We start from the raw sequence: 25,047 nt of genomic DNA, 5'->3' as shown, positions 1-25,047 counted from the left end.
GGTTCGAATCCCACTTCTGACGCGATATGTTTTATGAAATTAACTGGAAGAGATGTAATTTATAAAACATCCCAATTGAATGAATCCAAGTCAGGGTGGCCGAGCGGTCTAAGGCGCCAGACTCAAGGGGCTCAGTTTCCTTCGTTCACAACGTGAATCTGTGTATTCTGGTTCTCGTATGAGGGCCTGGGTTCGAATCCCACTTCTGACACGATATGTTTTATGAATTAACTGGAAGAGATGTAATTTATAAAACGTCCCAATTGAATGAATCCAAGTCAGGGTGGCCGAGCGGTCTAAGGTGCCAGACTCAAGATGCTCAGTTTCCTTCGTTCACAATGTGAATCTGTGTATTCTGGTCCTCGTTTGAGGGCCTGGGTTCGAATCCCACTTCTGACACGATATGATTTATAAAATTAACTGGAAAAGATGTAATTTATAAAACATCCCAATTGAATGAATCCAAGTCAGGGTGGCCGAGCGGTCTAAGGCGCCTAGTTTCTTTCGTTCACAACGTGAATCTGTGTATTCTGGTCCTCGTATAAGGGCGTGGGTTCGAATCCCACTTCTGACACGAAAAGGTTTATGAAATTAACTGGAAGAGATGTAATTTATAAAACATCCCAATTGAATGAATCCAAGTCAAGGTGGCCGAGCGGTCTAAGGCGCCGGACTCCAGGCGCTCAGTTTCCTTCGTTCACAACGTGAATCTGTGTACTCTGGTTCTCGTATGAGGGCCTGGGTTCGAATCCCACTTCTGGCACGATATGTTTTATGAAATTAACTGGAAGAGATGTAATTTATAAAACGTCCCAATTGAATGAATCCAAGTCAGGGTGGCCGAGCGGTCTAAGGCGCCAGACTCAAGGGGCTCAGTTTCCTTCGTTCGCAACGTGAATCTGTGTATTCTGGTCCTCGTATGAGGGCGTGGGTTCGAATCCCACTTCTGACACTATATGTTTTATGAAATTAACTGAAAGAGATGTAATTTATAAAACGTCCAAATTAAAAGAATCCATGTCAGGATGGCCGAGCGGTCTAAGGCGCCAGACTCAAGGGGCTTAGTTTCTTTCGTTCGCAACGTGAATCTGTGTATTCTGGTCCTCGTATGAGGGCGTGGGTTCGAATCCCACTTCTGTCACGATACGTTTTATGAAATTAACTGGAAGAGAAGTAATTTATAAAACGTCCCAATTGAATGAATCCAAGTCAGGGTGGCTGAGCGGTCTAAGGCGCCAGACTCAAGGGGCCCAGTTTCCTTCGTTCACAACGTGAATCTGTGTATTCTGGTCCTGGTATGAGGGCGTGGGTTCGAATCCCACTTCTGACACGATATGTTTTATGAAATTAACTGGAAGAGATGTAATTTATAAAACATCCCAATTGAATGAATCCAAGTCAGGGTGGCCGAGCGGTCTAAGGCGCCAGACTCAAGGGGCTCAGTTTCCTTCGTTCACAACGTGAATCTGTGTATTCTGGTTCTCGTATGAGGGCCTGGGTTCGAATCCCACTTCTGACACGATATGTTTTATGAAATTAACTGGAAGAAATGTAATTTAAAAAACGTCCCAATTGAATGAATCCAAGTCAGGGTGGCCGAGCGGTCTAAGGCGCCTAGTTTCTTTCGTTCACAACGTGAATCTGTGTATTCTGGTCCTCGTATAAGGGCGTGGGTTCGAATCCCACTTCTGACACGAAAAGGTTTATGAAATTAACTGGAAGAGATGTAATTTATAAAACATCCCAATTGAATGAATCCAAGTCAAGGTGGCCGAGCGGTCTAAGGCGCCGGACTCCAGGCGCTCAGTTTCCTTCGTTCACAACGTGAATCTGTGTACTCTGGTTCTCGTATGAGGGCGTGGGTTCGAATCCCACTTCTGACACTATATGTTTTATGAAATTAACTGAAAGAGATGTAATTTATAAAACGTCCAAATTAAAAGAATCCATGTCAGGATGGCCGAGCGGTCTAAGGCGCCAGACTCAAGGGGCTTAGTTTCTTTCGTTCGCAACGTGAATCTGTGTATTCTGGTCCTCGTATGAGGGCGTGGGTTCGAATCCCACTTCTGTCACGATACGTTTTATGAAATTAACTGGAAGAGAAGTAATTTATAAAACGTCCCAATTGAATGAATCCAAGTCAGGGTGGCTGAGCGGTCTAAGGCGCCAGACTCAAGGGGCCCAGTTTCCTTCGTTCACAACGTGAATCTGTGTATTCTGGTCCTGGTATGAGGGCGTGGGTTCGAATCCCACTTCTGACACGATATGTTTTATGAAATTAACTGGAAGAGATGTAATTTATAAAACATCCCAATTGAATGAATCCAAGTCAGGGTGGCCGAGCGGTCTAAGGCGCCAGACTCAAGGGGCTCAGTTTCCTTCGTTCACAACGTGAATCTGTGTATTCTGGTTCTCGTATGAGGGCCTGGGTTCGAATCCCACTTCTGACACGATATGTTTTATGAAATTAACTGGAAGAAATGTAATTTAAAAAACGTCCCAATTGAATGAATCCAAGTCAGGGTGGCCGAGCGGTCTAAGGCGCCTAGTTTCTTTCGTTCACAACGTGAATCTGTGTATTCTGGTCCTCGTATAAGGGCGTGGGTTCGAATCCCACTTCTGACACGAAAAGGTTTATGAAATTAACTGGAAGAGATGTAATTTATAAAACATCCCAATTGAATGAATCCAAGTCAAGGTGGCCGAGCGGTCTAAGGCGCCGGACTCCAGGCGCTCAGTTTCCTTCGTTCACAACGTGAATCTGTGTACTCTGGTTCTCGTATGAGGGCCTGGGTTCGAATCCCACTTCTGACACGATATGTTTTATGAAATTAACTGGAAGAGATGTAATTTATAAAACGTCCCAATTGAATGAATCCAAGTCAGGGTGGCCGAGCGGTCTAAGGCGCCAGACTCAAGGGGCTCAGTTTCCTTCGTTCGCAACGTGAATCTGTGTATTCTGGTCCTCGTATGAGGGCGTGGGTTCGAATCCCACTTCTGACACTATATGTTTTATGAAATTAACTGAAAGAGATGTAATTTATAAAACGTCCAAATTAAAAGAATCCATGTCAGGATGGCCGAGCGGTCTAAGGCGCCAGACTCAAGGGGCTTAGTTTCTTTCGTTCGCAACGTGAATCTGTGTATTCTGGTCCTCGTATGAGGGCGTGGGTTCGAATCCCACTTCTGTCACGATACGTTTTATGAAATTAACTGGAAGAGAAGTAATTTATAAAACGTCCCAATTGAATGAATCCAAGTCAGGGTGGCTGAGCGGTCTAAGGCGCCAGACTCAAGGGGCCCAGTTTCCTTCGTTCACAACGTGAATCTGTGTATTCTGGTCCTGGTATGAGGGCGTGGGTTCGAATCCCACTTCTGACACGATATGTTTTATGAAATTAACTGGAAGAGATGTAATTTATAAAACATCCCAATTGAATGAATCCAAGTCAGGGTGGCCGAGCGGTCTAAGGCGCCAGACTCAAGGGGCTCAGTTTCCTTCGTTCACAACGTGAATCTGTGTATTCTGGTTCTCGTATGAGGGCCTGGGTTCGAATCCCACTTCTGACACGATATGTTTTATGAAATTAACTGGAAGAAATGTAATTTAAAAAACGTCCCAATTGAATGAATCCAAGTCAGGGTGGCCGAGCGGTCTAAGGCGCCAGACTCAAGGGGCTCAGTTTCCTTCGTTCGCAACGTGATTCTGTGTATTCTGGTCCTCGTATGAGGGCGTGGGTTCGAATCCCACTTCTGACACTATATGTTTTATGAAATTAACTGAAAGAGATGTAATTTATAAAACGTCCAAATTAAAAGAATCCATGTCAGGATGGCCGAGCGGTCTAAGGCGCCGGACTCAAGGGGCTTAGTTTCTTTCGTTCACAACGTGAATCTGTGTATTCTGGTCCTCGTATGAGGGCGTGGGTTCGAATCCCATTTCTGACACGAAAAGGTTTATGAAATTAACTGGAAGAGATGTAATTTATAAAACGCCCCAATTGAAAGAATCCATGTCAGAATGGCTGAGCGGTCTAAGGCGCCAGACTCAAGGGGCTTAGTTTCTTTCGTTCGCAACGTGAATCTGTGTATTCTGGTCCTCGTATGAGGGCGTGGGTTCGAATCCCACTTCTGTCACGATACGTTTTATGAAATTAACTGGAAGAGAAGTAATTTATAAAACGCCCCAATTGAATGAATCCAAGTCAGGGTGGCCGAGCGGTCTAAGGCGCCAGACTCAAGGGGCTTAGTTTCTTTCGTTCACAACGTGAATCTGTGTATTCTGGTCCTCGTATGAGGGCATGGGTTCGAATCCCACTTCTGACACGAAAAGGTTTATGAAATTAACTGGAAGAGATTTAATTTATAAAACGCCCCAATTGAAAGAATCCATGTCAGAATGGCTGAGCGGTCTAAGGCGCCAGACTCAAGGGGCTCAGTTTCCTTCGTTCACAACGTGAATCTGTGTATTCTGGTCCTGGTATGAGGGCGTGGGTTCGAATCCCACTTCTGACACGATATGTTTTATGAAATTAACTGGAAGAGATGTAATTTATAAAACATCCCAATTGAATGAATCCAAGTCAGGGTGGCCGAGCGGTCTAAGGCGCCAGACTCAAGGGGCTCAGTTTCCTTCGTTCACAACGTGAATCTGTGTATTCTGGTTCTCGTATGAGGGCCTGGGTTCGAATCCCACTTCTGACACGATATGTTTTATGAAATTAACTGGAAGAGATGTAATTTAAAAAACGTCCCAATTGAATGAATCCAAGTCAGGGTGGCCGAGCGGTCTAAGGCGCCAGACTCAAGGGGCTCAGTTTCCTTCGTTCGCAACGTGATTCTGTGTATTCTGGTCCTCGTATGAGGGCGTGGGTTCGAATCCCACTTCTGACACTATATGTTTTATGAAATTAACTGAAAGAGATGTAATTTATAAAACGTCCAAATTAAAAGAATCCATGTCAGGATGGCCGAGCGGTCTAAGGCGCCGGACTCAAGGGGCTTAGTTTCTTTCGTTCACAACGTGAATCTGTGTATTCTGGTCCTCGTATGAGGGCGTGGGTTCGAATCCCATTTCTGACACGAAAAGGTTTATGAAATTAACTGGAAGAGATGTAATTTATAAAACGCCCCAATTGAAAGTATCCATGTCAGAATGGCTGAGCGGTCTAAGGCGCCAGACTCAAGGGGCTTAGTTTCTTTCGTTCGCAACGTGAATCTGTGTATTCTGGTCCTCGTATGAGGGCGTGGGTTCGAATCCCACTTCTGTCACGATACGTTTTATGAAATTAACTGGAAGAGAAGTAATTTATAAAACGTCCCAATTGAATGAATCCAAGTCAGGGTGGCCGAGCGGTCTAAGGCGCCAGACTCAAGGGGCTTAGTTTCTTTCGTTCACAACGTGAATCTGTGTATTCTGGTCCTCGTATGAGGGCATGGGTTCGAATCCCACTTCTGACACGAAAAGGTTTATGAAATTAACTGGAAGAGATGTAATTTATAAAACGCCCCAATTGAAAGAATCCATGTCAGAATGGCTGAGCGGTCTAAGGCGCCAGACTCAAGGGGCTCAGTTTCCTTCGTTCACAACGTGAATCTGTGTATTCTGGTCCTGGTATGAGGGCGTGGGTTCGAATCCCACTTCTGACACGATATGTTTTATGAAATTAACTGGAAGAGATGTAATTTATAAAACATCCCAATTGAATGAATCCAAGTCAGGGTGGCCGAGCGGTCTAAGGCGCCAGACTCAAGGGGCTCAGTTTCCTTCGTTCACAACGTGAATCTGTGTATTCTGGTTCTCGTATGAGGGCCTGGGTTCGAATCCCACTTCTGACACGATATGTTTTATGAATTAACTGGAAGAGATGTAATTTATAAAACGTCCCAATTGAATGAATCCAAGTCAGGGTGGCCGAGCGGTCTAAGGTGCCAGACTCAAGGTGCTCAGTTTCCTTCGTTCACAATGTGAATCTGTGTATTCTGGTCCTCGTTTGAGGGCGTGGGTTCGAATCCCACTTCTGACACGATATGATTTATAAAATTAACTGGAAAAGATGTAATTTATAAAACATCCCAATTGAATGAATCCAAGTCAGGGTGGCCGAGCGGTCTAAGGCGCCTAGTTTCTTTCGTTCACAACGTGAATCTGTGTATTCTGGTCCTCGTATAAGGGCGTGGGTTCGAATCCCACTTCTGACACGAAAAGGTTTATGAAATTAACTGGAAGAGATGTAATTTATAAAACATCCCAATTGAATGAATCCAAGTCAGGGTGGCCGAGCGGTCTAAGGCGCCGGACTCATGGGGCTCAGTTTCCTTCGTTCACAACGTGAATCTGTGTATTCTGGTTCTCGTATGAGGGCCTGGGTTCGAATCCCACTTCTGACACGATATGTTTTATGAAATTAACTGGAAGAGATGTAATTTAAAAAACGTCCCAATTGAATGAATCCAAGTCAGGGTGGCCGAGCGGTCTAAGGCGCCAGACTCAAGGGGCTCAGTTTCCTTCGTTCGCAACGTGATTCTGTGTATTCTGGTCCTCGTATGAGGGCGTGGGTTCGAATCCCACTTCTGACACTATATGTTTTATGAAATTAACTGAAAGAGATGTAATTTATAAAACGTCCAAATTAAAAGAATCCATGTCAGGATGGCCGAGCGGTCTAAGGCGCCGGACTCAAGGGGCTTAGTTTCTTTCGTTCACAACGTGAATCTGTGTATTCTGGTCCTCGTATGAGGGCGTGGGTTCGAATCCCATTTCTGACACGAAAAGGTTTATGAAATTAACTGGAAGAGATGTAATTTATAAAACGCCCCAATTGAAAGTATCCATGTCAGAATGGCTGAGCGGTCTAAGGCGCCAGACTCAAGGGGCTTAGTTTCTTTCGTTCGCAACGTGAATCTGTGTATTCTGGTCCTCGTATGAGGGCGTGGGTTCGAATCCCACTTCTGTCACGATACGTTTTATGAAATTAACTGGAAGAGAAGTAATTTATAAAACGTCCCAATTGAATGAATCCAAAGCAGGGTGGCCGAGCGGTCTAAGGCGCCAGACTCAAGGGGCTTAGTTTCTTTCGTTCACAACGTGAATCTGTGTATTCTGGTCCTCGTATGAGGGCATGGGTTCGAATCCCACTTCTGACACGAAAAGGTTTATGAAATTAACTGGAAGAGATGTAATTTATGAAACGCCCCAATTGAAAGAATCCATGTCAGAATGGCTGAGCGGTCTAAGGCGCCAGACTCAAGGGGCTCAGTTTCCTTCGTTCACAACGTGAATCTGTGTATTCTGGTCCTGGTATGAGGGCGTGGGTTCGAATCCCACTTCTGACACGATATGTTTTATGAAATTAACTGGAAGAGATGTAATTTATAAAACATCCCAATTGAATGAATCCAAGTCAGGGTGGCCGAGCGGTCTAAGGCGCCAGACTCAAGGGGCTCAGTTTCCTTCGTTCACAACGTGAATCTGTGTATTCTGGTTCTCGTATGAGGGCCTGGGTTCGAATCCCACTTCTGACACGATATGTTTTATGAATTAACTGGAAGAGATGTAATTTATAAAACGTCCCAATTGAATGAATCCAAGTCAGGGTGGCCGAGCGGTCTAAGGTGCCAGACTCAAGGTGCTCAGTTTCCTTCGTTCACAATGTGAATCTGTGTATTCTGGTCCTCGTTTGAGGGCGTGGGTTCGAATCCCACTTCTGACACGATATGATTTATAAAATTAACTGGAAAAGATGTAATTTATAAAACATCCCAATTGAATGAATCCAAGTCAGGGTGGCCGAGCGGTCTAAGGCGCCTAGTTTCTTTCGTTCACAACGTGAATCTGTGTATTCTGGTCCTCGTATAAGGGCGTGGGTTCGAATCCCACTTCTGACACGAAAAGGTTTATGAAATTAACTGGAAGAGATGTAATTTATAAAACATCCCAATTGAATGAATCCAAGTCAGGGTGGCCGAGCGGTCTAAGGCGCCGGACTCATGGGGCTCAGTTTCCTTCGTTCACAACGTGAATCTGTGTATTCTGGTTCTCGTATGAGGGCCTGGGTTCGAATCCCACTTCTGACACGATATGTTTTATGAAATTAACTGGAAGAGATGTAATTTAAAAAACGTCCCAATTGAATGAATCCAAGTCAGGGTGGCCGAGCGGTCTAAGGCGCCAGACTCAAGGGGCTCAGTTTCCTTCGTTCGCAACGTGATTCTGTGTATTCTGGTCCTCGTATGAGGGCGTGGGTTCGAATCCCACTTCTGACACTATATGTTTTATGAAATTAACTGAAAGAGATGTAATTTATAAAACGTCCAAATTAAAAGAATCCATGTCAGGATGGCCGAGCGGTCTAAGGCGCCGGACTCAAGGGGCTTAGTTTCTTTCGTTCACAACGTGAATCTGTGTATTCTGGTCCTCGTATGAGGGCGTGGGTTCGAATCCCATTTCTGACACGAAAAGGTTTATGAAATTAACTGGAAGAGATGTAATTTATAAAACGCCCCAATTGAAAGTATCCATGTCAGAATGGCTGAGCGGTCTAAGGCGCCAGACTCAAGGGGCTTAGTTTCTTTCGTTCGCAACGTGAATCTGTGTATTCTGGTCCTCGTATGAGGGCGTGGGTTCGAATCCCACTTCTGTCACGATACGTTTTATGAAATTAACTGGAAGAGAAGTAATTTATAAAACGTCCCAATTGAATGAATCCAAAGCAGGGTGGCCGAGCGGTCTAAGGCGCCAGACTCAAGGGGCTTAGTTTCTTTCGTTCACAACGTGAATCTGTGTATTCTGGTCCTCGTATGAGGGCATGGGTTCGAATCCCACTTCTGACACGAAAAGGTTTATGAAATTAACTGGAAGAGATGTAATTTATGAAACGCCCCAATTGAAAGAATCCATGTCAGAATGGCTGAGCGGTCTAAGGCGCCAGACTCAAGGGGCTCAGTTTCCTTCGTTCACAACGTGAATCTGTGTATTCTGGTCCTGGTATGAGGGCGTGGGTTCGAATCCCACTTCTGACACGATATGTTTTATGAAATTAACTGGAAGAGATGTAATTTATAAAACATCCCAATTGAATGAATCCAAGTCAGGGTGGCCGAGCGGTCTAAGGCGCCAGACTCAAGGGGCTCAGTTTCCTTCGTTCACAACGTGAATCTGTGTATTCTGGTCCTCGTTTGAGGGCGTGGGTTCGAATCCCACTTCTGACACGATATGATTTATAAAATTAACTGGAAAAGATGTAATTTATAAAACATCCCAATTGAATGAATCCAAGTCAGGGTGGCCGAGCGGTCTAAGGCGCCTAGTTTCTTTCGTTCACAACGTGAATCTGTGTATTCTGGTCCTCGTATAAGGGCGTGGGTTCGAATCCCACTTCTGACACGAAAAGGTTTATGAAATTAACTGGAAGAGATGTAATTTATAAAACATCCCAATTGAATGAATCCAAGTCAGGGTGGCCGAGCGGTCTAAGGCGCCGGACTCATGGGGCTCAGTTTCCTTCGTTCACAACGTGAATCTGTGTATTCTGGTTCTCGTATGAGGGCCTGGGTTCGAATCCCACTTCTGACACGATATGTTTTATGAAATTAACTGGAAGAGATGTAATTTAAAAAACGTCCCAATTGAATGAATCCAAGTCAGGGTGGCCGAGCGGTCTAAGGCGCCAGACTCAAGGGGCTCAGTTTCCTTCGTTCGCAACGTGATTCTGTGTATTCTGGTCCTCGTATGAGGGCGTGGGTTCGAATCCCACTTCTGACACTATATGTTTTATGAAATTAACTGAAAGAGATGTAATTTATAAAACGTCCAAATTAAAAGAATCCATGTCAGGATGGCCGAGCGGTCTAAGGCGCCGGACTCAAGGGGCTTAGTTTCTTTCGTTCACAACGTGAATCTGTGTATTCTGGTCCTCGTATGAGGGCGTGGGTTCGAATCCCATTTCTGACACGAAAAGGTTTATGAAATTAACTGGAAGAGATGTAATTTATAAAACGCCCCAATTGAAAGTATCCATGTCAGAATGGCTGAGCGGTCTAAGGCGCCAGACTCAAGGGGCTTAGTTTCTTTCGTTCGCAACGTGAATCTGTGTATTCTGGTCCTCGTATGAGGGCGTGGGTTCGAATCCCACTTCTGTCACGATACGTTTTATGAAATTAACTGGAAGAGAAGTAATTTATAAAACGTCCCAATTGAATGAATCCAAAGCAGGGTGGCCGAGCGGTCTAAGGCGCCAGACTCAAGGGGCTTAGTTTCTTTCGTTCACAACGTGAATCTGTGTATTCTGGTCCTCGTATGAGGGCATGGGTTCGAATCCCACTTCTGACACGAAAAGGTTTATGAAATTAACTGGAAGAGATGTAATTTATGAAACGCCCCAATTGAAAGAATCCATGTCAGAATGGCTGAGCGGTCTAAGGCGCCAGACTCAAGGGGCTCAGTTTCCTTCGTTCACAACGTGAATCTGTGTATTCTGGTCCTGGTATGAGGGCGTGGGTTCGAATCCCACTTCTGACACGATATGTTTTATGAAATTAACTGGAAGAGATGTAATTTATAAAACATCCCAATTGAATGAATCCAAGTCAGGGTGGCCGAGCGGTCTAAGGCGCCAGACTCAAGGGGCTCAGTTTCCTTCGTTCACAACGTGAATCTGTGTATTCTGGTTCTCGTATGAGGGCCTGGGTTCGAATCCCACTTCTGACACGATATGTTTTATGAATTAACTGGAAGAGATGTAATTTATAAAACGTCCCAATTGAATGAATCCAAGTCAGGGTGGCCGAGCGGTCTAAGGTGCCAGACTCAAGGTGCTCAGTTTCCTTCGTTCACAATGTGAATCTGTGTATTCTGGTCCTCGTTTGAGGGCGTGGGTTCGAATCCCACTTCTGACACGATATGATTTATAAAATTAACTGGAAAAGATGTAATTTATAAAACATCCCAATTGAATGAATCCAAGTCAGGGTGGCCGAGCGGTCTAAGGCGCCTAGTTTCTTTCGTTCACAACGTGAATCTGTGTATTCTGGTCCTCGTATAAGGGCGTGGGTTCGAATCCCACTTCTGACACGAAAAGGTTTATGAAATTAACTGGAAGAGATGTAATTTATAAAACATCCCAATTGAATGAATCCAAGTCAGGGTGGCCGAGCGGTCTAAGGCGCCGGACTCCAGGCGCTCAGTTTCCTTCGTTCACAACGTGAATCTGTGTACTCTGGTTCTCGTATGAGGGCCTGGGTTCGAATCCCGCTTCTGACACGATATGTTTTATGAAATTAACTGGAAGAGATGTAATTTATAAAACGTCCCAATTGAATGAATCCAAGTCAGGGTGGCCGAGCGGTCTAAGGCGCCAGACTCAAGGGGCTCAGTTTCCTTCGTTCGCAACGTGAATCTGTGTATTCTGGTTCTCGTATGAGGGCCTGGGTTCGAATCCCACTTCTGACACGATATGTTTTATGAATTAACTGGAAGAGATGTAATTTATAAAACGTCCCAATTGAATGAATCCAAGTCAGGGTGGCCGAGCGGTCTAAGGTGCCAGACTCAAGGTGCTCAGTTTCCTTCGTTCACAATGTGAATCTGTGTATTCTGGTCCTCGTTTGAGGGCGTGGGTTCGAATCCCACTTCTGACACGATATGATTTATAAAATTAACTGGAAAAGATGTAATTTATAAAACATCCCAATTGAATGAATCCAAGTCAGGGTTGCCGAGCGGTCTAAGGCGCCTAGTTTCTTTCGTTCACAACGTGAATCTGTGTATTCTGGTCCTCGTATAAGGGCGTGGGTTCGAATCCCACTTCTGACACGAAAAGGTTTATGAAATTAACTGGAAGAGATGTAATTTATAAAACATCCCAATTGAATGAATCCAAGTCAGGGTGGCTGAGCGGTCTAAGGCGCCGGACTCCAGGCGCTCAGTTTCCTTCGTTCACAACGTGAATCTGTGTACTCTGGTTCTCGTATGAGGGCCTGGGTTCGAATCCCACTTCTGACACGATATGTTTTATGAAATTAACTGGAAGAGATGTAATTTATAAAACGTCCCAATTGAATGAATCCAAGTCAGGGTGGCCGAGCGGTCTAAGGCGCCAGACTCAAGGGGCTCAGTTTCCTTCGTTCGCAACGTGAATCTGTGTATTCTGGTCCTCGTATGAGGGCGTGGGTTCGAATCCCACTTCTGACACTATATGTTTTATGAAATTAACTGAAAGAGATGTAATTTATAAAACGTCCAAATTAAAAGAATCCATGTCAGGATGGCCGAGCGGTCTAAGGCGCCAGACTCAAGGGGCTTAGTTTCTTTCGTTCGCAACGTGATTCTGTGTATTCTGGTCCTCGTATGAGGGCGTGGGTTCGAATCCCACTTCTGTCACGATACGTTTTATGAAATTAACTGGAAGAGAAGTAATTTATAAAACGTCCCAATTGAATGAATCCAAGTCAGGGTGGCTGAGCGGTCTAAGGCGCCAGACTCAAGGGGCTCAGTTTCCTTCGTTCACAACGTGAATCTGTGTATTCTGGTCCTGGTATGAGGGCGTGGGTTCGAATCCCACTTCTGACACGATATGTTTTATGAAATTAACTGGAAGAGATGTAATTTATAAAACATCCCAATTGAATGAATCCAAGTCAGGGTGGCCGAGCGGTCTAAGGCGCCAGACTCAAGGGGCTCAGTTTCCTTCGTTCACAACGTGAATCTGTGTATTCTGGTTCTCGTATGAGGGCCTGGGTTCGAATCCCACTTCTGACACGATATGTTTTATGAATTAACTGGAAGAGATGTAATTTATAAAACGTCCCAATTGAATGAATCCAAGTCAGGGTGGCCGAGCGGTCTAAGGTGCCAGACTCAAGGTGCTCAGTTTCCTTCGTTCACAATGTGAATCTGTGTATTCTGGTCCTCGTTTGAGGGCGTGGGTTCGAATCCCACTTCTGACACGATATGATTTATAAAATTAACTGGAAAAGATGTAATTTATAAAACATCCCAATTGAATGAATCCAAGTCAGGGTGGCCGAGCGGTCTAAGGCGCCTAGTTTCTTTCGTTCACAACGTGAATCTGTGTATTCTGGTCCTCGTATAAGGGCGTGGGTTCGAATCCCACTTCTGACACGAAAAGGTTTATGAAATTAACTGGAAGAGATGTAATTTATAAAACATCCCAATTGAATGAATCCAAGTCAGGGTGGCCGAGCGGTCTAAGGCGCCGGACTCATGGGGCTCAGTTTCCTTCGTTCACAACGTGAATCTGTGTATTCTGGTTCTCGTATGAGGGCCTGGGTTCGAATCCCACTTCTGACACGATATGTTTTATGAAATTAACTGGAAGAGATGTAATTTAAAAAACGTCCCAATTGAATGAATCCAAGTCAGGGTGGCCGAGCGGTCTAAGGCGCCAGACTCAAGGGGCTCAGTTTCCTTCGTTCGCAACGTGATTCTGTGTATTCTGGTCCTCGTATGAGGGCGTGGGTTCGAATCCCACTTCTGACACTATATGTTTTATGAAATTAACTGAAAGAGATGTAATTTATAAAACGTCCAAATTAAAAGAATCCATGTCAGGATGGCCGAGCGGTCTAAGGCGCCGGACTCAAGGGGCTTAGTTTCTTTCGTTCACAACGTGAATCTGTGTATTCTGGTCCTCGTATGAGGGCGTGGGTTCGAATCCCATTTCTGACACGAAAAGGTTTATGAAATTAACTGGAAGAGATGTAATTTATAAAACGCCCCAATTGAAAGTATCCATGTCAGAATGGCTGAGCGGTCTAAGGCGCCAGACTCAAGGGGCTTAGTTTCTTTCGTTCGCAACGTGAATCTGTGTATTCTGGTCCTCGTATGAGGGCGTGGGTTCGAATCCCACTTCTGTCACGATACGTTTTATGAAATTAACTGGAAGAGAAGTAATTTATAAAACGTCCCAATTGAATGAATCCAAAGCAGGGTGGCCGAGCGGTCTAAGGCGCCAGACTCAAGGGGCTTAGTTTCTTTCGTTCACAACGTGAATCTGTGTATTCTGGTCCTCGTATGAGGGCATGGGTTCGAATCCCACTTCTGACACGAAAAGGTTTATGAAATTAACTGGAAGAGATGTAATTTATGAAACGCCCCAATTGAAAGAATCCATGTCAGAATGGCTGAGCGGTCTAAGGCGCCAGACTCAAGGGGCTCAGTTTCTTTCGTTCACAACGTGAATCTGTGTATTCTGGTCCTCGTATAAGGGCGTGGGTTCGAATCCCACTTCTGACACGAAAAGGTTTATGAAATTAACTGGAAGAGATGTAATTTATAAAACATCCCAATTGAATGAATCCAAGTCAGGGTGGCCGAGCGGTCTAAGGCGCCGGACTCCAGGCGCTCAGTTTCCTTCGTTCACAACGTGAATCTGTGTACTCTGGTTCTCGTATGAGGGCCTGGGTTCGAATCCCGCTTCTGACACGATATGTTTTATGAAATTAACTGGAAGAGATGTAATTTATAAAACGTCCCAATTGAATGAATCCAAGTCAGGGTGGCCGAGCGGTCTAAGGCGCCAGACTCAAGGGGCTCAGTTTCCTTCGTTCGCAACGTGAATCTGTGTATTCTGGTTCTCGTATGAGGGCCTGGGTTCGAATCCCACTTCTGACACGATATGTTTTATGAATTAACTGGAAGAGATGTAATTTATAAAACGTCCCAATTGAATGAATCCAAGTCAGGGTGGCCGAGCGGTCTAAGGTGCCAGACTCAAGGTGCTCAGTTTCCTTCGTTCACAATGTGAATCTGTGTATTTTGGTCCTCGTTTGAGGGCGTGGGTTCGAATCCCACTTGTGACACGATATGATTTATAAAATTAACTGGAAAAGATGTAATTTATAAAACATCCCAATTGAATAAATCCAAGTCAGGGTTGCCGAGCGGTCTAAGGCGCCTAGTTTCTTTCGTTCACAACGTGAATCTGTGTATTCTGGTCCTCGTATAAGGGCGTGGGTTCGAATCCCACTTCTGACACGAAAAGGTTTATGAAATTAACTGGAAGAGATGTAATTTATAAAACATCCCAATTGAATGAATCCAAGTCAGGGTGGCTGAGCGGTCTAAGGCGCCGGACTCCAGGCGCTCAGTTTCCTTCGTTCACAACGTGAATCTGTGTACTCTGGTTCTCGTATGAGGGCCTGGGTTCGAATCCCACTTCTGACACGATATGTTTTATGAAATTAACTGGAAGAGATGTAATTTATAAAACGTCCCAATTGAATGAATCCAAGTCAGGGTGGCCGAGCGGTCTAAGGCGCCAGACTCAAGGGGCTCAGTTTCCTTCGTTCGCAACGTGAATCTGTGTATTCTGGTCCTCGTATGAGGGCGTGGGTTCGAATCCCACTTCTGACACTATATGTTTTATGAAATTAACTGAAAGAGATGTAATTTATAAAACGTCCAAATTAAAAGAATCCATGTCAGGATGGCCGAGCGGTCTAAGGCGCCAGACTCAAGGGGCTTAGTTTCTTTCGTTCGCAACGTGATTCTGTGTATTCTGGTCCTCGTATGAGGGCGTGGGTTCGAATCCCACTTCTGTCACGATACGTTTTATGAAATTAACTGGAAGAGAAGTAATTTATAAAACGTCCCAATTGAATGAATCCAAGTCAGGGTGGCTGAGCGGTCTAAGGCGCCAGACTCAAGGGGCTCAGTTTCCTTCGTTCACAACGTGAATCTGTGTATTCTGGTCCTGGTATGAGGGCGTGGGTTCGAATCCCACTTCTGACACGATATGTTTTATGAAATTAACTGGAAGAGATGTAATTTATAAAACATACCAATTGAATGAATCCAAGTCAGGGTGGCCGAGCGGTCTAAGGCGCCAGACTCAAGGGGCTCAGTTTCCTTCGTTCACAACGTGAATCTGTGTATTCTGGTTCTCGTATGAGGGCCTGGGTTCGAATCCCACTTCTGACACGATATGTTTTATGAAATTAACTGGAAGAAATGTAATTTAAAAAACGTCCCAATTGAATGAATCCAAGTCAGGGTGGCCGAGCGGTCTAAGGCGCCAGACTCAAGGGGCTCAGTTTCCTTCGTTCGCAACGTGATTCTGTGTATTCTGGTCCTCGTATGAGGGCGTGGGTTCGAATCCCACTTCTGACACTATATGTTTTATGAAATTAACTGAAAGAGATGTAATTTATAAAACGTCCAAATTAAAAGAATCCATGTCAGGATGGCCGAGCGGTCTAAGGCGCCGGACTCAAGGGGCTTAGTTTCTTTCGTTCACAACGTGAATCTGTGTATTCTGGTCCTCGTATGAGGGCGTGGGTTCGAATCCCATTTCTGACACGAAAAGGTTTATGAAATTAACTGGAAGAGATGTAATTTATAAAACGCCCCAATTGAAAGAATCCATGTCAGAATGGCTGAGCGGTCTAAGGCGCCAGACTCAAGGGGCTTAGTTTCTTTCGTTCGCAACGTGAATCTGTGTATTCTGGTCCTCGTATGAGGGCGTGGGTTCGAATCCCACTTCTGTCACGATACGTTTTATGAAATTAACTGGAAGAGAAGTAATTTATAAAACGCCCCAATTGAATGAATCCAAGTCAGGGTGGCCGAGCGGTCTAAGGCGCCAGACTCAAGGGGCTTAGTTTCTTTCGTTCACAACGTGAATCTGTGTATTCTGGTCCTCGTATGAGGGCATGGGTTCGAATCCCACTTCTGACACGAAAAGGTTTATGAAATTAACTGGAAGAGATTTAATTTATAAAACGCCCCAATTGAAAGAATCCATGTCAGAATGGCTGAGCGGTCTAAGGCGCCAGACTCAAGGGGCTCAGTTTCCTTCGTTCACAACGTGAATCTGTGTATTCTGGTCCTGGTATGAGGGCGTGGGTTCGAATCCCACTTCTGACACGATATGTTTTATGAAATTAACTGGAAGAGATGTAATTTATAAAACATCCCAATTGAATGAATCCAAGTTGGGGTGGCCGAGCCGTCTAAGGCGCCAGACTCAAGGGGCTCAGTTTCCTTCGTTCACAACGTGAATCTGTGTATTCTGGTTCTCGTATGAGGGCCTGGGTTCGAATTCCACTTCTGACACGATATGTTTTATGAATTAACTGGAAGAGATGTAATTTATAAAACGTCCCAATTGAATGAATCCAAGTCAGGGTGGCCGAGCGGTCTAAGGTGCCAGACTCAAGGTGCTCAGTTTCCTTCGTTCACAATGTGAATCTGTGTATTCTGGTCCTCGTTTGAGGGCCTGGGTTCGAATCTCACTTCTGACACGATATGATTTATAAAATTAACTGGAAGAGATGTAATTTATAAAACATCCCAATTGAATGAATCCAAGTCAGGGTGGCCGAGCGGTCTAAGGCGACTAGTTTCTTTCGTTCACAACGTGAATCTGTGTATTCTGGTCCTCGTATAAGGGCGTGGGTTCGAATCCCACTTCTGACACGAAAAGGTTTATGAAATTAACTGGAAGAGATGTAATTTATAAAACATCCCAATTGAATGAATCCAAGTCAGGGTGGCCGAGCGGTCTAAGGCGCCGGACTCCAGGCGCTCAGTTTCCTTCGTTCACAACGTGAATCTGTGTATTCTGGTTCTCGTATGAGGGCCTGGGTTCGAATCCCACTTCTGACACGATATGTTTTATGAAATTAACTGGAAGAGATGTAATTTATAAAACGTCCCAATTGAATGAACCCAAGTCAGGGTGGCCGAGCGGTCTAAGGCGCCAGACTCAAGGGGCTCAGTTTCCTTCGTTCGCAACGTGAATCTGTGTATTCTGGTCCTCGTATGAGGGCGTGGGTTCGAATCCCACTTCTGACACTATATGTTTTATGAAATTAACTGAAAGAGATGTAATTTATAAAACGTCCAAATTAAAAGAATCCAAGTCAGGGTGGCCGAGCGGTTTAAGGTGCCAGACTCAAGGTGCTCAGTTTCCTTCGTTCACAATGTGAATCTGTGTATTCTGGTCCTCGTTTGAGGGCCTGGGTTCGAATCCCACTTCTGACACGATATGATTTATAAAATTAACTGGAAGAGATGTAATTTATAAAACATCCCAATTGAATGAATCCAAGTCAGGGTGGCCGAGCGGTCTAAGGCGCCTAGTTTCTTTCGTTCACAACGTGAATCTGTGTATTCTGGTCCTCGTATAAGGGCGTGGGTTCGAATCCCACTTCTGACACGAAAAGGTTTATGAAATTAACTGGAAGAGATGTAATTTATAAAACATCCCAATTGAATGAATCCAAGTCAGGGTGGCCGAGCGGTCTAAGGCGCCGGACTCCAGGCGCTCAGTTTCCTTCGTTCACAACGTGAATCTGTGTACTCTGGTTCTCGTATGAGGGCCTGGGTTCGAATCCCACTTCTGACACGATATGTTTTATGAAATTAACTGGAAGAGATGTAATTTATAAAACGTCCCAATTGAATGAATCCAAGTCAGGGTGGCCGAGCGGTCTAAGGCGCCAGACTCAAGGGGCTCAGTTTCCTTCGTTCGCAACGTGAATCTGTGTATTCTGGTCCTCGTATGAGGGCGTGGGTTCGAATCCCACTTCTGACACTATATGTTTTATGAAATTAACTGAAAGAGATGTAATTTATAAAACGTCCAAATTAAAAGAATCCATGTCAGGATGGCCGAGCGGTCTAAGGCGCCAGACTCAAGGGGCTTAGTTTCTTTTGTTCGCAACGTGAATCTGTGTATTCTGGTCCTCGTATGAGGGCGTGGGTTCGAATCCCACTTCTGACACTATATGTTTTATGAAATTAACTGAAAGAGATGTAATTTATAAAACGTCCAAATTAAAAGAATCCATGTCAGGATGGCCGAGCGGTCTAAGGCGCCAGACTCAAGGGGCTTAGTTTCTTTCGTTCGCAACGTGAATCTGTGTATTCTGGTCCTCGTATGAGGGCATGGGTTCGAATCCCACTTCTGACACGAAAAGGTTTATGAAATTAACTGGAAGAGATGTAATTTATAAAACGCCCCAATTGAAAAAATCCATGTCAGAATGGCTGAGCGGTCTAAGGCGCCAGACTCAAGGGCCTCAGTTTCCTTCGTTCACAACGTGAATCTGTGTATTCTGGTCCTGGTATGAGGGCGTGGGTTCGAATCCCACTTCTGACACGATATGTTTTATGAAATTAACTGGAAGAGATGTAATTTATAAAACATCCCAATTGAATGAATCCAAGGCAGGGTGGCCGAGCGGTCTAAGGCGCCAGACTCAAGGGGCTCAGTTTCCTTCGTTCACAACGTGAATCTGTGTATTCTGGTTCTCGTATGAGGGCCTGGGTTCGAATCCCACTTCTGACACGAAAAGGTTTATGAAATTAACTGGAAGAGATGTAATTTATAAAACGTCCAAATTAAAAGAATCCAAGTCAGGGTGGCCGAGCGGTCTAAGGCGCCAGACTCAAGGGGCTCAGTTTCCTTCGTTCGCAACGTGAATCTGTGTATTCTGGTCCTCGTATGAGGGCGTGGGTTCGAATCCCACTTCTGACACTATATGTTTTATGAAATTAACTGAAAGAGATGTAATTTATAAAACGTCCAAATTAAAAGAATCCATGTCAGGATGGCCGAGCGGTCTAAGGCGCCAGACTCAAGGGGCTTAGTTTCTTTCGTTCGCAACGTGAATCTGTGTATTCTGGTCCTCGTATGAGGGCGTGGGTTCGAATCCCACTTCTGTAACGATACGTTTTATGAAATTAACTGGAAGAGAAGTAATTTATAAAACGTCCCAATTGAATGAATCCAAGTCAGGGTGGCCGAGCGGTCTAAGGCGCCAGACTCAAGGGGCTTAGTTTCTTTCGTTCACAACGTGAATCTGTGTATTCTGGTCCTCCTATGAGGGCATGGGTTCGAATCCCACTTCTGACACGAAAAGGTTTATGAAATTAACTGGAAGAGATGTAATTTATAAAACGCCCCAATTGAAAAAATCCATGTCAGAATGGCTGAGCGGTCTAAGGCGCCAGACTCAAGGGCCTCAGTTTCCTTCGTTCACAACGTGAATCTGTGTATTCTGGTCCTGGTATGAGGGCGTGGGTTCGAATCCCACTTCTGACACGATATGTTTTATGAAATTAACTGGAAGAGATGTAATTTATAAAACATCCCAATTGAATGAATCCAAGGCAGGGTGGCCGAGCGGTCTAAGGCGCCAGACTCAAGGGGCTCAGTTTCCTTCGTTCACAACGTGAATCTGTGTATTCTGGTTCTCGTATGAGGGCCTGGGTTCGAATCCCACTTCTGACACGAAAAGGTTTATGAAATTAACTGGAAGAGATGTAATTTATAAAACGTCCAAATTAAAAGAATCCATGTCAGGATGGCCGAGCGGTCTAAGGCGCCAGACTCAAGGGGCTTAGTTTCTTTCGTTCGCAACGTGAATCTGTGTATTCTGGTCCTCGTATGAGGGCGTGGGTTCGAATCCCACTTCTGTCACGATACGTTTTATGAAATTAACTGGAAGAGAAGTAATTTATAAAACGTCCCAATTGAATGAATCCAAGTCAGGGTGGCTGAGCGGTCTAAGGCGCCAGACTCAAGGGGCTCAGTTTCCTTCGTTCACAACGTGAATCTGTGTATTCTGGTCCTGGTATGAGGGCGTGGGTTCGAATCCCACTTCTGTCACGATACGTTTTATGAAATTAACTGGAAGAGAAGTAATTTATAAAACGTCCCAATTGAATGAATCCAAGTCAGGGTGGCCGAGCGGTCTAAGGCGCCAGACTCAAGGGGCTCAGTTTCCTTCGTTCGCAACGTGAATCTGTGTATTCTGGTCCTCGTATGAGGGCGTGGGTTCGAATCCCACTTCTGACACTATATGTTTTATGAAATTAACTGAAAGAGATGTAATTTATAAAACGTCCAAATTAAAAGAATCCATGTCAGGATGGCCGAGCGGTCTAAGGCGCCAGACTCAAGGGGCTTAGTTTCTTTCGTTCGCAACGTGAATCTGTGTATTCTGGTCCTCGTATGAGGGCGTGGGTTCGAATCCCACTTCTGTAACGATACGTTTTATGAAATTAACTGGAAGAGAAGTAATTTATAAAACGTCCCAATTGAATGAATCCAAGTCAGGGTGGCCGAGCGGTCTAAGGCGCCAGACTCAAGGGGCTTAGTTTCTTTCGTTCACAACGTGAATCTGTGTATTCTGGTCCTCCTATGAGGGCATGGGTTCGAATCCCACTTCTGACACGAAAAGGTTTATGAAATTAACTGGAAGAGATGTAATTTATAAAACGCCCCAATTGAAAAAATCCATGTCAGAATGGCTGAGCGGTCTAAGGCGCCAGACTCAAGGGCCTCAGTTTCCTTCGTTCACAACGTGAATCTGTGTATTCTGGTCCTGGTATGAGGGCGTGGGTTCGAATCCCACTTCTGACACGATATGTTTTATGAAATTAACTGGAAGAGATGTAATTTATAAAACATCCCAATTGAATGAATCCAAGGCAGGGTGGCCGAGCGGTCTAAGGCGCCAGACTCAAGGGGCTCAGTTTCCTTCGTTCACAACGTGAATCTGTGTATTCTGGTTCTCGTATGAGGGCCTGGGTTCGAATCCCACTTCTGACACGAAAAGGTTTATGAAATTAACTGGAAGAGATGTAATTTATAAAACGTCCAAATTAAAAGAATCCATGTCAGGATGGCCGAGCGGTCTAAGGCGCCAGACTCAAGGGGCTTAGTTTCTTTCGTTCGCAACGTGAATCTGTGTATTCTGGTCCTCGTATGAGGGCGTGGGTTCGAATCCCACTTCTGTCACGATACGTTTTATGAAATTAACTGGAAGAGAAGTAATTTATAAAACGTCCCAATTGAATGAATCCAAGTCAGGGTGGCTGAGCGGTCTAAGGCGCCAGACTCAAGGGGCTCAGTTTCCTTCGTTCACAACGTGAATCTGTGTATTCTGGTCCTGGTATGAGGGCGTGGGTTCGAATCCCACTTCTGACACGAAAAGGTTTATGAAATTAACTGGAAGAGATGTAATTTATAAAACGCCCCAATTGAAAGAATCCATGTCAGAATGGCTGAGCGGTCTAAGGCGCCAGACTCAAGGGGCTTAGTTTCTTTCGTTCGCAACGTGAATCTGTGTATTCTGGTCCTCGTATGAGGGCGTGGGTTCGAATCCCACTTCTGTCACGATACGTTTTATGAAATTAACTGGAAGAGAAGTAATTTATAAAACGCCCCAATTGAATGAATCCAAGTCAGGGTGGCCGAGCGGTCTAAGGCGCCAGACTCAAGGGGCTTAGTTTCTTTCGTTCACAACGTGAATCTGTGTATTCTGGTCCTCGTATGAGGGCATGGGTTCGAATCCCACTTCTGACACGAAAAGGTTTATGAAATTAACTGGAAGAGATGTAATTTATAAAACGCCCCAATTGAAAGAATCCATGTCAGGGTGGCCGAGCGGTCTAAGGCGCCAGACTCAAGGGGCTTAGTTTCTTTCGTTCACAACGTGAATCTGTGTATTCTGGTCCTCGTATGAGGGCGTGGGTTCGAATCCCACTTCTGTCACGATACGTTTTATGAAATTAACTGGAAGAGAAGTAATTTATAAAACGCCCCAATTGAATGAATCCAAGTCAGGGTGGCCGAGCGGTCTAAGGCGCCAGAATCAAGGGGCTCAGTTTCCTTCGTTCACAACGTGAATCTGTGTATTCTGGTTCTCGTATGAGGGCCTGGGTTCGAATCCCACTTCTGACACTATATGTTTTATGAAATTAACTGAAAGAGATGTAATTTATAAAACGTCCAAATTAAAAGAATCCAAGTCAGGGTGGCCGAGCGGTCTAAGGTGCCAGACTCAAGGTGCTCAGTTTCCTTCGTTCACAATGTGAATCTGTGTATTCTGGTCCTCGTTTGAGGGCCTGGGTTCGAATCTCACTTCTGACACGATATGATTTATGAAATTAACTGGAAGAGATGTAATTTATAAAACGCCCCAATTGAAAGAATCCATGTCAGGGTGGCCGAGCGGTCTAAGGCGCCAGACTCAAGGGGCTTAGTTTCTTTCGTTCACAACGTGAATCTGTGTATTCTGGTCCTCGTATGAGGGCGTGGGTTCGAATCCCACTTCTGTCACGATACGTTTTATGAAATTAACTGGAAGAGAAGTAATTTATAAAACGCCCCAATTGAATGAATCCAAGTCAGGGTGGCCGAGCGGTCTAAGGCGCCAGAATCAAGGGGCTCAGTTTCCTTCGTTCACAACGTGAATCTGTGTATTCTGGTTCTCGTATGAGGGCCTGGGTTCGAATCCCACTTCTGACACTATATGTTTTATGAAATTAACTGAAAGAGATGTAATTTATAAAACGTCCAAATTAAAAGAATCCAAGTCAGGGTGGCCGAGCGGTCTAAGGTGCCAGACTCAAGGTGCTCAGTTTCCTTCGTTCACAATGTGAATCTGTGTATTCTGGTCCTCGTTTGAGGGCCTGGGTTCGAATCCCACTTCTGACACGATATGATTTATAAAATTAACTGGAAGAGATGTAATTTATAAAACATCCCAATTGAATGAATCCAAGTCAGGGTGGCCGAGCGGTCTAAGGCGCCTAGTTTCTTTCGTTCACAACGTGAATCTGTGTATTCTGGTCCTCGTATAAGGGCGTGGGTTCGAATCCCACTTCTGACACGAAAAGGTTTATGAAATTAACTGGAAGAGATGTAATTTATAAAACATCCCAATTGAATGAATCCAAGTCAGGGTGGCCGAGCGGTCTAAGGCGCCGGACTCCAGGCGCTCAGTTTCCTTCGTTCACAACGTGAATCTGTGTACTCTGGTTCTCGTATGAGGGCCTGGGTTCGAATCCCACTTCTGACACGATATGTTTTATGAAATTAACTGGAAGAGATGTAATTTATAAAACGTCCCAATTGAATGAATCCAAGTCAGGGTGGCCGAGCGGTCTAAGGCGCCAGACTCAAGGGGCTCAGTTTCCTTCGTTCGCAACGTGAATCTGTGTATTCTGGTCCTCGTATGAGGGCGTGGGTTCGAATCCCACTTCTGACACTATATGTTTTATGAAATTAACTGAAAGAGATGTAATTTATAAAACGTCCAAATTAAAAGAATCCAAGTCAGGGTGGCCGAGCGGTCTAAGGTGCCAGACTCAAGGTGCTCAGTTTCCTTCGTTCACAATGTGAATCTGTGTATTCTGGTCCTCGTTTGAGGGCCTGGGTTCGAATCCCACTTCTGACACGATATGATTTATAAAATTAACTGGAAGAGATGTAATTTATAAAACATCCCAATTGAATGAATCCAAGTCAGGGTGGCCGAGCGGTCTAAGGCGCCTAGTTTCTTTCGTTCACAACGTGAATCTGTGTATTCTGGTCCTCGTATAAGGGCGTGGGTTCGAATCCCACTTCTGACACGAAAAGGTTTATGAAATTAACTGGAAGAGATGTAATTTATAAAACATCCCAATTGAATGAATCCAAGTCAGGGTGGCCGAGCGGTCTAAGGCGCCGGACTCCAGGCGCTCAGTTTCCTTCGTTCACAACGTGAATCTGTGTACTCTGGTTCTCGTATGAGGGCCTGGGTTCGAATCCCACTTCTGACACGATATGTTTTATGAAATTAACTGGAAGAGATGTAATTTATAAAACGTCCCAATTGAATGAATCCAAGTCAGGGTGGCCGAGCGGTCTAAGGCGCCAGACTCAAGGGGCTCAGTTTCCTTCGTTCGCAACGTGAATCTGTGTATTCTGGTCCTCGTATGAGGGCGTGGGTTCGAATCCCACTTCTGACACTATATGTTTTATGAAATTAACTGAAAGAGATGTAATTTATAAAACGTCCAAATTAAAAGAATCCATGTCAGGATGGCCGAGCGGTCTAAGGCGCCAGACTCAAGGGGCTTAGTTTCTTTCGTTCGCAACGTGAATCTGTGTATTCTGGTCCTCGTATGAGGGCATGGGTTCGAATCCCACTTCTGACACGAAAAGGTTTATGAAATTAACTGGAAGAGATGTAATTTATAAAACGCCAAAATTGAAAAAATCCATGTCAGAATGGCTGAGCGGTCTAAGG

The 25,047-nt window shown here is 44.8% G+C and overlaps 24 non-coding genes across 24 annotated transcripts; all 24 read left to right on the top strand.

Moving 5' to 3' along the window:
- Positions 1–830: 830 nt before the first annotated feature.
- TRNAL-CAA (transfer RNA leucine (anticodon CAA)) lies at positions 831–952 on the top strand. The gene is made up of 2 exons: positions 831–868; positions 907–952. It is a non-coding gene; the product is annotated as a tRNA-Leu (tRNA).
- Positions 953–2,881: 1,929 nt separating this feature from the next.
- On the top strand, positions 2,882–3,003 carry TRNAL-CAA (transfer RNA leucine (anticodon CAA)). Its single transcript has 2 exons — positions 2,882–2,919; positions 2,958–3,003. It is a non-coding gene; the product is annotated as a tRNA-Leu (tRNA).
- A 634-nt stretch (positions 3,004–3,637) lies between these two features.
- TRNAL-CAA (transfer RNA leucine (anticodon CAA)) lies at positions 3,638–3,759 on the top strand. The gene is made up of 2 exons: positions 3,638–3,675; positions 3,714–3,759. It is a non-coding gene; the product is annotated as a tRNA-Leu (tRNA).
- A 1,012-nt stretch (positions 3,760–4,771) lies between these two features.
- TRNAL-CAA (transfer RNA leucine (anticodon CAA)) lies at positions 4,772–4,893 on the top strand. The gene is made up of 2 exons: positions 4,772–4,809; positions 4,848–4,893. It is a non-coding gene; the product is annotated as a tRNA-Leu (tRNA).
- Positions 4,894–5,904: 1,011 nt separating this feature from the next.
- Positions 5,905–6,026, top strand: TRNAL-CAA (transfer RNA leucine (anticodon CAA)). The gene is made up of 2 exons: positions 5,905–5,942; positions 5,981–6,026. It is a non-coding gene; the product is annotated as a tRNA-Leu (tRNA).
- A 431-nt stretch (positions 6,027–6,457) lies between these two features.
- TRNAL-CAA (transfer RNA leucine (anticodon CAA)) lies at positions 6,458–6,579 on the top strand. Its single transcript has 2 exons — positions 6,458–6,495; positions 6,534–6,579. It is a non-coding gene; the product is annotated as a tRNA-Leu (tRNA).
- Positions 6,580–7,590: 1,011 nt separating this feature from the next.
- Positions 7,591–7,712, top strand: TRNAL-CAA (transfer RNA leucine (anticodon CAA)). The gene is made up of 2 exons: positions 7,591–7,628; positions 7,667–7,712. It is a non-coding gene; the product is annotated as a tRNA-Leu (tRNA).
- A 431-nt stretch (positions 7,713–8,143) lies between these two features.
- On the top strand, positions 8,144–8,265 carry TRNAL-CAA (transfer RNA leucine (anticodon CAA)). Its single transcript has 2 exons — positions 8,144–8,181; positions 8,220–8,265. It is a non-coding gene; the product is annotated as a tRNA-Leu (tRNA).
- Positions 8,266–9,088: 823 nt separating this feature from the next.
- Positions 9,089–9,210, top strand: TRNAL-CAA (transfer RNA leucine (anticodon CAA)). Its single transcript has 2 exons — positions 9,089–9,126; positions 9,165–9,210. It is a non-coding gene; the product is annotated as a tRNA-Leu (tRNA).
- Positions 9,211–9,641: 431 nt separating this feature from the next.
- On the top strand, positions 9,642–9,763 carry TRNAL-CAA (transfer RNA leucine (anticodon CAA)). The gene is made up of 2 exons: positions 9,642–9,679; positions 9,718–9,763. It is a non-coding gene; the product is annotated as a tRNA-Leu (tRNA).
- Positions 9,764–10,774: 1,011 nt separating this feature from the next.
- On the top strand, positions 10,775–10,896 carry TRNAL-CAA (transfer RNA leucine (anticodon CAA)). Its single transcript has 2 exons — positions 10,775–10,812; positions 10,851–10,896. It is a non-coding gene; the product is annotated as a tRNA-Leu (tRNA).
- A 619-nt stretch (positions 10,897–11,515) lies between these two features.
- On the top strand, positions 11,516–11,637 carry TRNAL-CAA (transfer RNA leucine (anticodon CAA)). The gene is made up of 2 exons: positions 11,516–11,553; positions 11,592–11,637. It is a non-coding gene; the product is annotated as a tRNA-Leu (tRNA).
- A 431-nt stretch (positions 11,638–12,068) lies between these two features.
- TRNAL-CAA (transfer RNA leucine (anticodon CAA)) lies at positions 12,069–12,190 on the top strand. Its single transcript has 2 exons — positions 12,069–12,106; positions 12,145–12,190. It is a non-coding gene; the product is annotated as a tRNA-Leu (tRNA).
- Positions 12,191–12,823: 633 nt separating this feature from the next.
- Positions 12,824–12,945, top strand: TRNAL-CAA (transfer RNA leucine (anticodon CAA)). The gene is made up of 2 exons: positions 12,824–12,861; positions 12,900–12,945. It is a non-coding gene; the product is annotated as a tRNA-Leu (tRNA).
- Positions 12,946–13,376: 431 nt separating this feature from the next.
- On the top strand, positions 13,377–13,498 carry TRNAL-CAA (transfer RNA leucine (anticodon CAA)). The gene is made up of 2 exons: positions 13,377–13,414; positions 13,453–13,498. It is a non-coding gene; the product is annotated as a tRNA-Leu (tRNA).
- Positions 13,499–15,251: 1,753 nt separating this feature from the next.
- On the top strand, positions 15,252–15,373 carry TRNAL-CAA (transfer RNA leucine (anticodon CAA)). The gene is made up of 2 exons: positions 15,252–15,289; positions 15,328–15,373. It is a non-coding gene; the product is annotated as a tRNA-Leu (tRNA).
- A 634-nt stretch (positions 15,374–16,007) lies between these two features.
- On the top strand, positions 16,008–16,129 carry TRNAL-CAA (transfer RNA leucine (anticodon CAA)). The gene is made up of 2 exons: positions 16,008–16,045; positions 16,084–16,129. It is a non-coding gene; the product is annotated as a tRNA-Leu (tRNA).
- A 1,564-nt stretch (positions 16,130–17,693) lies between these two features.
- TRNAL-CAA (transfer RNA leucine (anticodon CAA)) lies at positions 17,694–17,815 on the top strand. Its single transcript has 2 exons — positions 17,694–17,731; positions 17,770–17,815. It is a non-coding gene; the product is annotated as a tRNA-Leu (tRNA).
- A 620-nt stretch (positions 17,816–18,435) lies between these two features.
- On the top strand, positions 18,436–18,557 carry TRNAL-CAA (transfer RNA leucine (anticodon CAA)). The gene is made up of 2 exons: positions 18,436–18,473; positions 18,512–18,557. It is a non-coding gene; the product is annotated as a tRNA-Leu (tRNA).
- A 67-nt stretch (positions 18,558–18,624) lies between these two features.
- TRNAL-CAA (transfer RNA leucine (anticodon CAA)) lies at positions 18,625–18,746 on the top strand. The gene is made up of 2 exons: positions 18,625–18,662; positions 18,701–18,746. It is a non-coding gene; the product is annotated as a tRNA-Leu (tRNA).
- Positions 18,747–19,380: 634 nt separating this feature from the next.
- TRNAL-CAA (transfer RNA leucine (anticodon CAA)) lies at positions 19,381–19,502 on the top strand. The gene is made up of 2 exons: positions 19,381–19,418; positions 19,457–19,502. It is a non-coding gene; the product is annotated as a tRNA-Leu (tRNA).
- A 1,201-nt stretch (positions 19,503–20,703) lies between these two features.
- On the top strand, positions 20,704–20,825 carry TRNAL-CAA (transfer RNA leucine (anticodon CAA)). Its single transcript has 2 exons — positions 20,704–20,741; positions 20,780–20,825. It is a non-coding gene; the product is annotated as a tRNA-Leu (tRNA).
- A 3,077-nt stretch (positions 20,826–23,902) lies between these two features.
- TRNAL-CAA (transfer RNA leucine (anticodon CAA)) lies at positions 23,903–24,024 on the top strand. The gene is made up of 2 exons: positions 23,903–23,940; positions 23,979–24,024. It is a non-coding gene; the product is annotated as a tRNA-Leu (tRNA).
- Positions 24,025–24,644: 620 nt separating this feature from the next.
- TRNAL-CAA (transfer RNA leucine (anticodon CAA)) lies at positions 24,645–24,766 on the top strand. Its single transcript has 2 exons — positions 24,645–24,682; positions 24,721–24,766. It is a non-coding gene; the product is annotated as a tRNA-Leu (tRNA).
- The last annotated feature ends 281 nt before the right edge of the window (positions 24,767–25,047 follow it).

Source organism: Phalangium opilio, unplaced genomic scaffold (genome assembly GCF_054372755.1).
Source record: "Phalangium opilio isolate 3A_F unplaced genomic scaffold, DU_Popi_V2 ptg000061l_1, whole genome shotgun sequence".
NCBI lineage: Eukaryota > Metazoa > Arthropoda > Arachnida > Opiliones > Phalangiidae > Phalangium > Phalangium opilio.
Note: the sequence above shows the minus strand (reverse complement) of the source record. Positions and strands in the feature narration are given on the sequence as shown.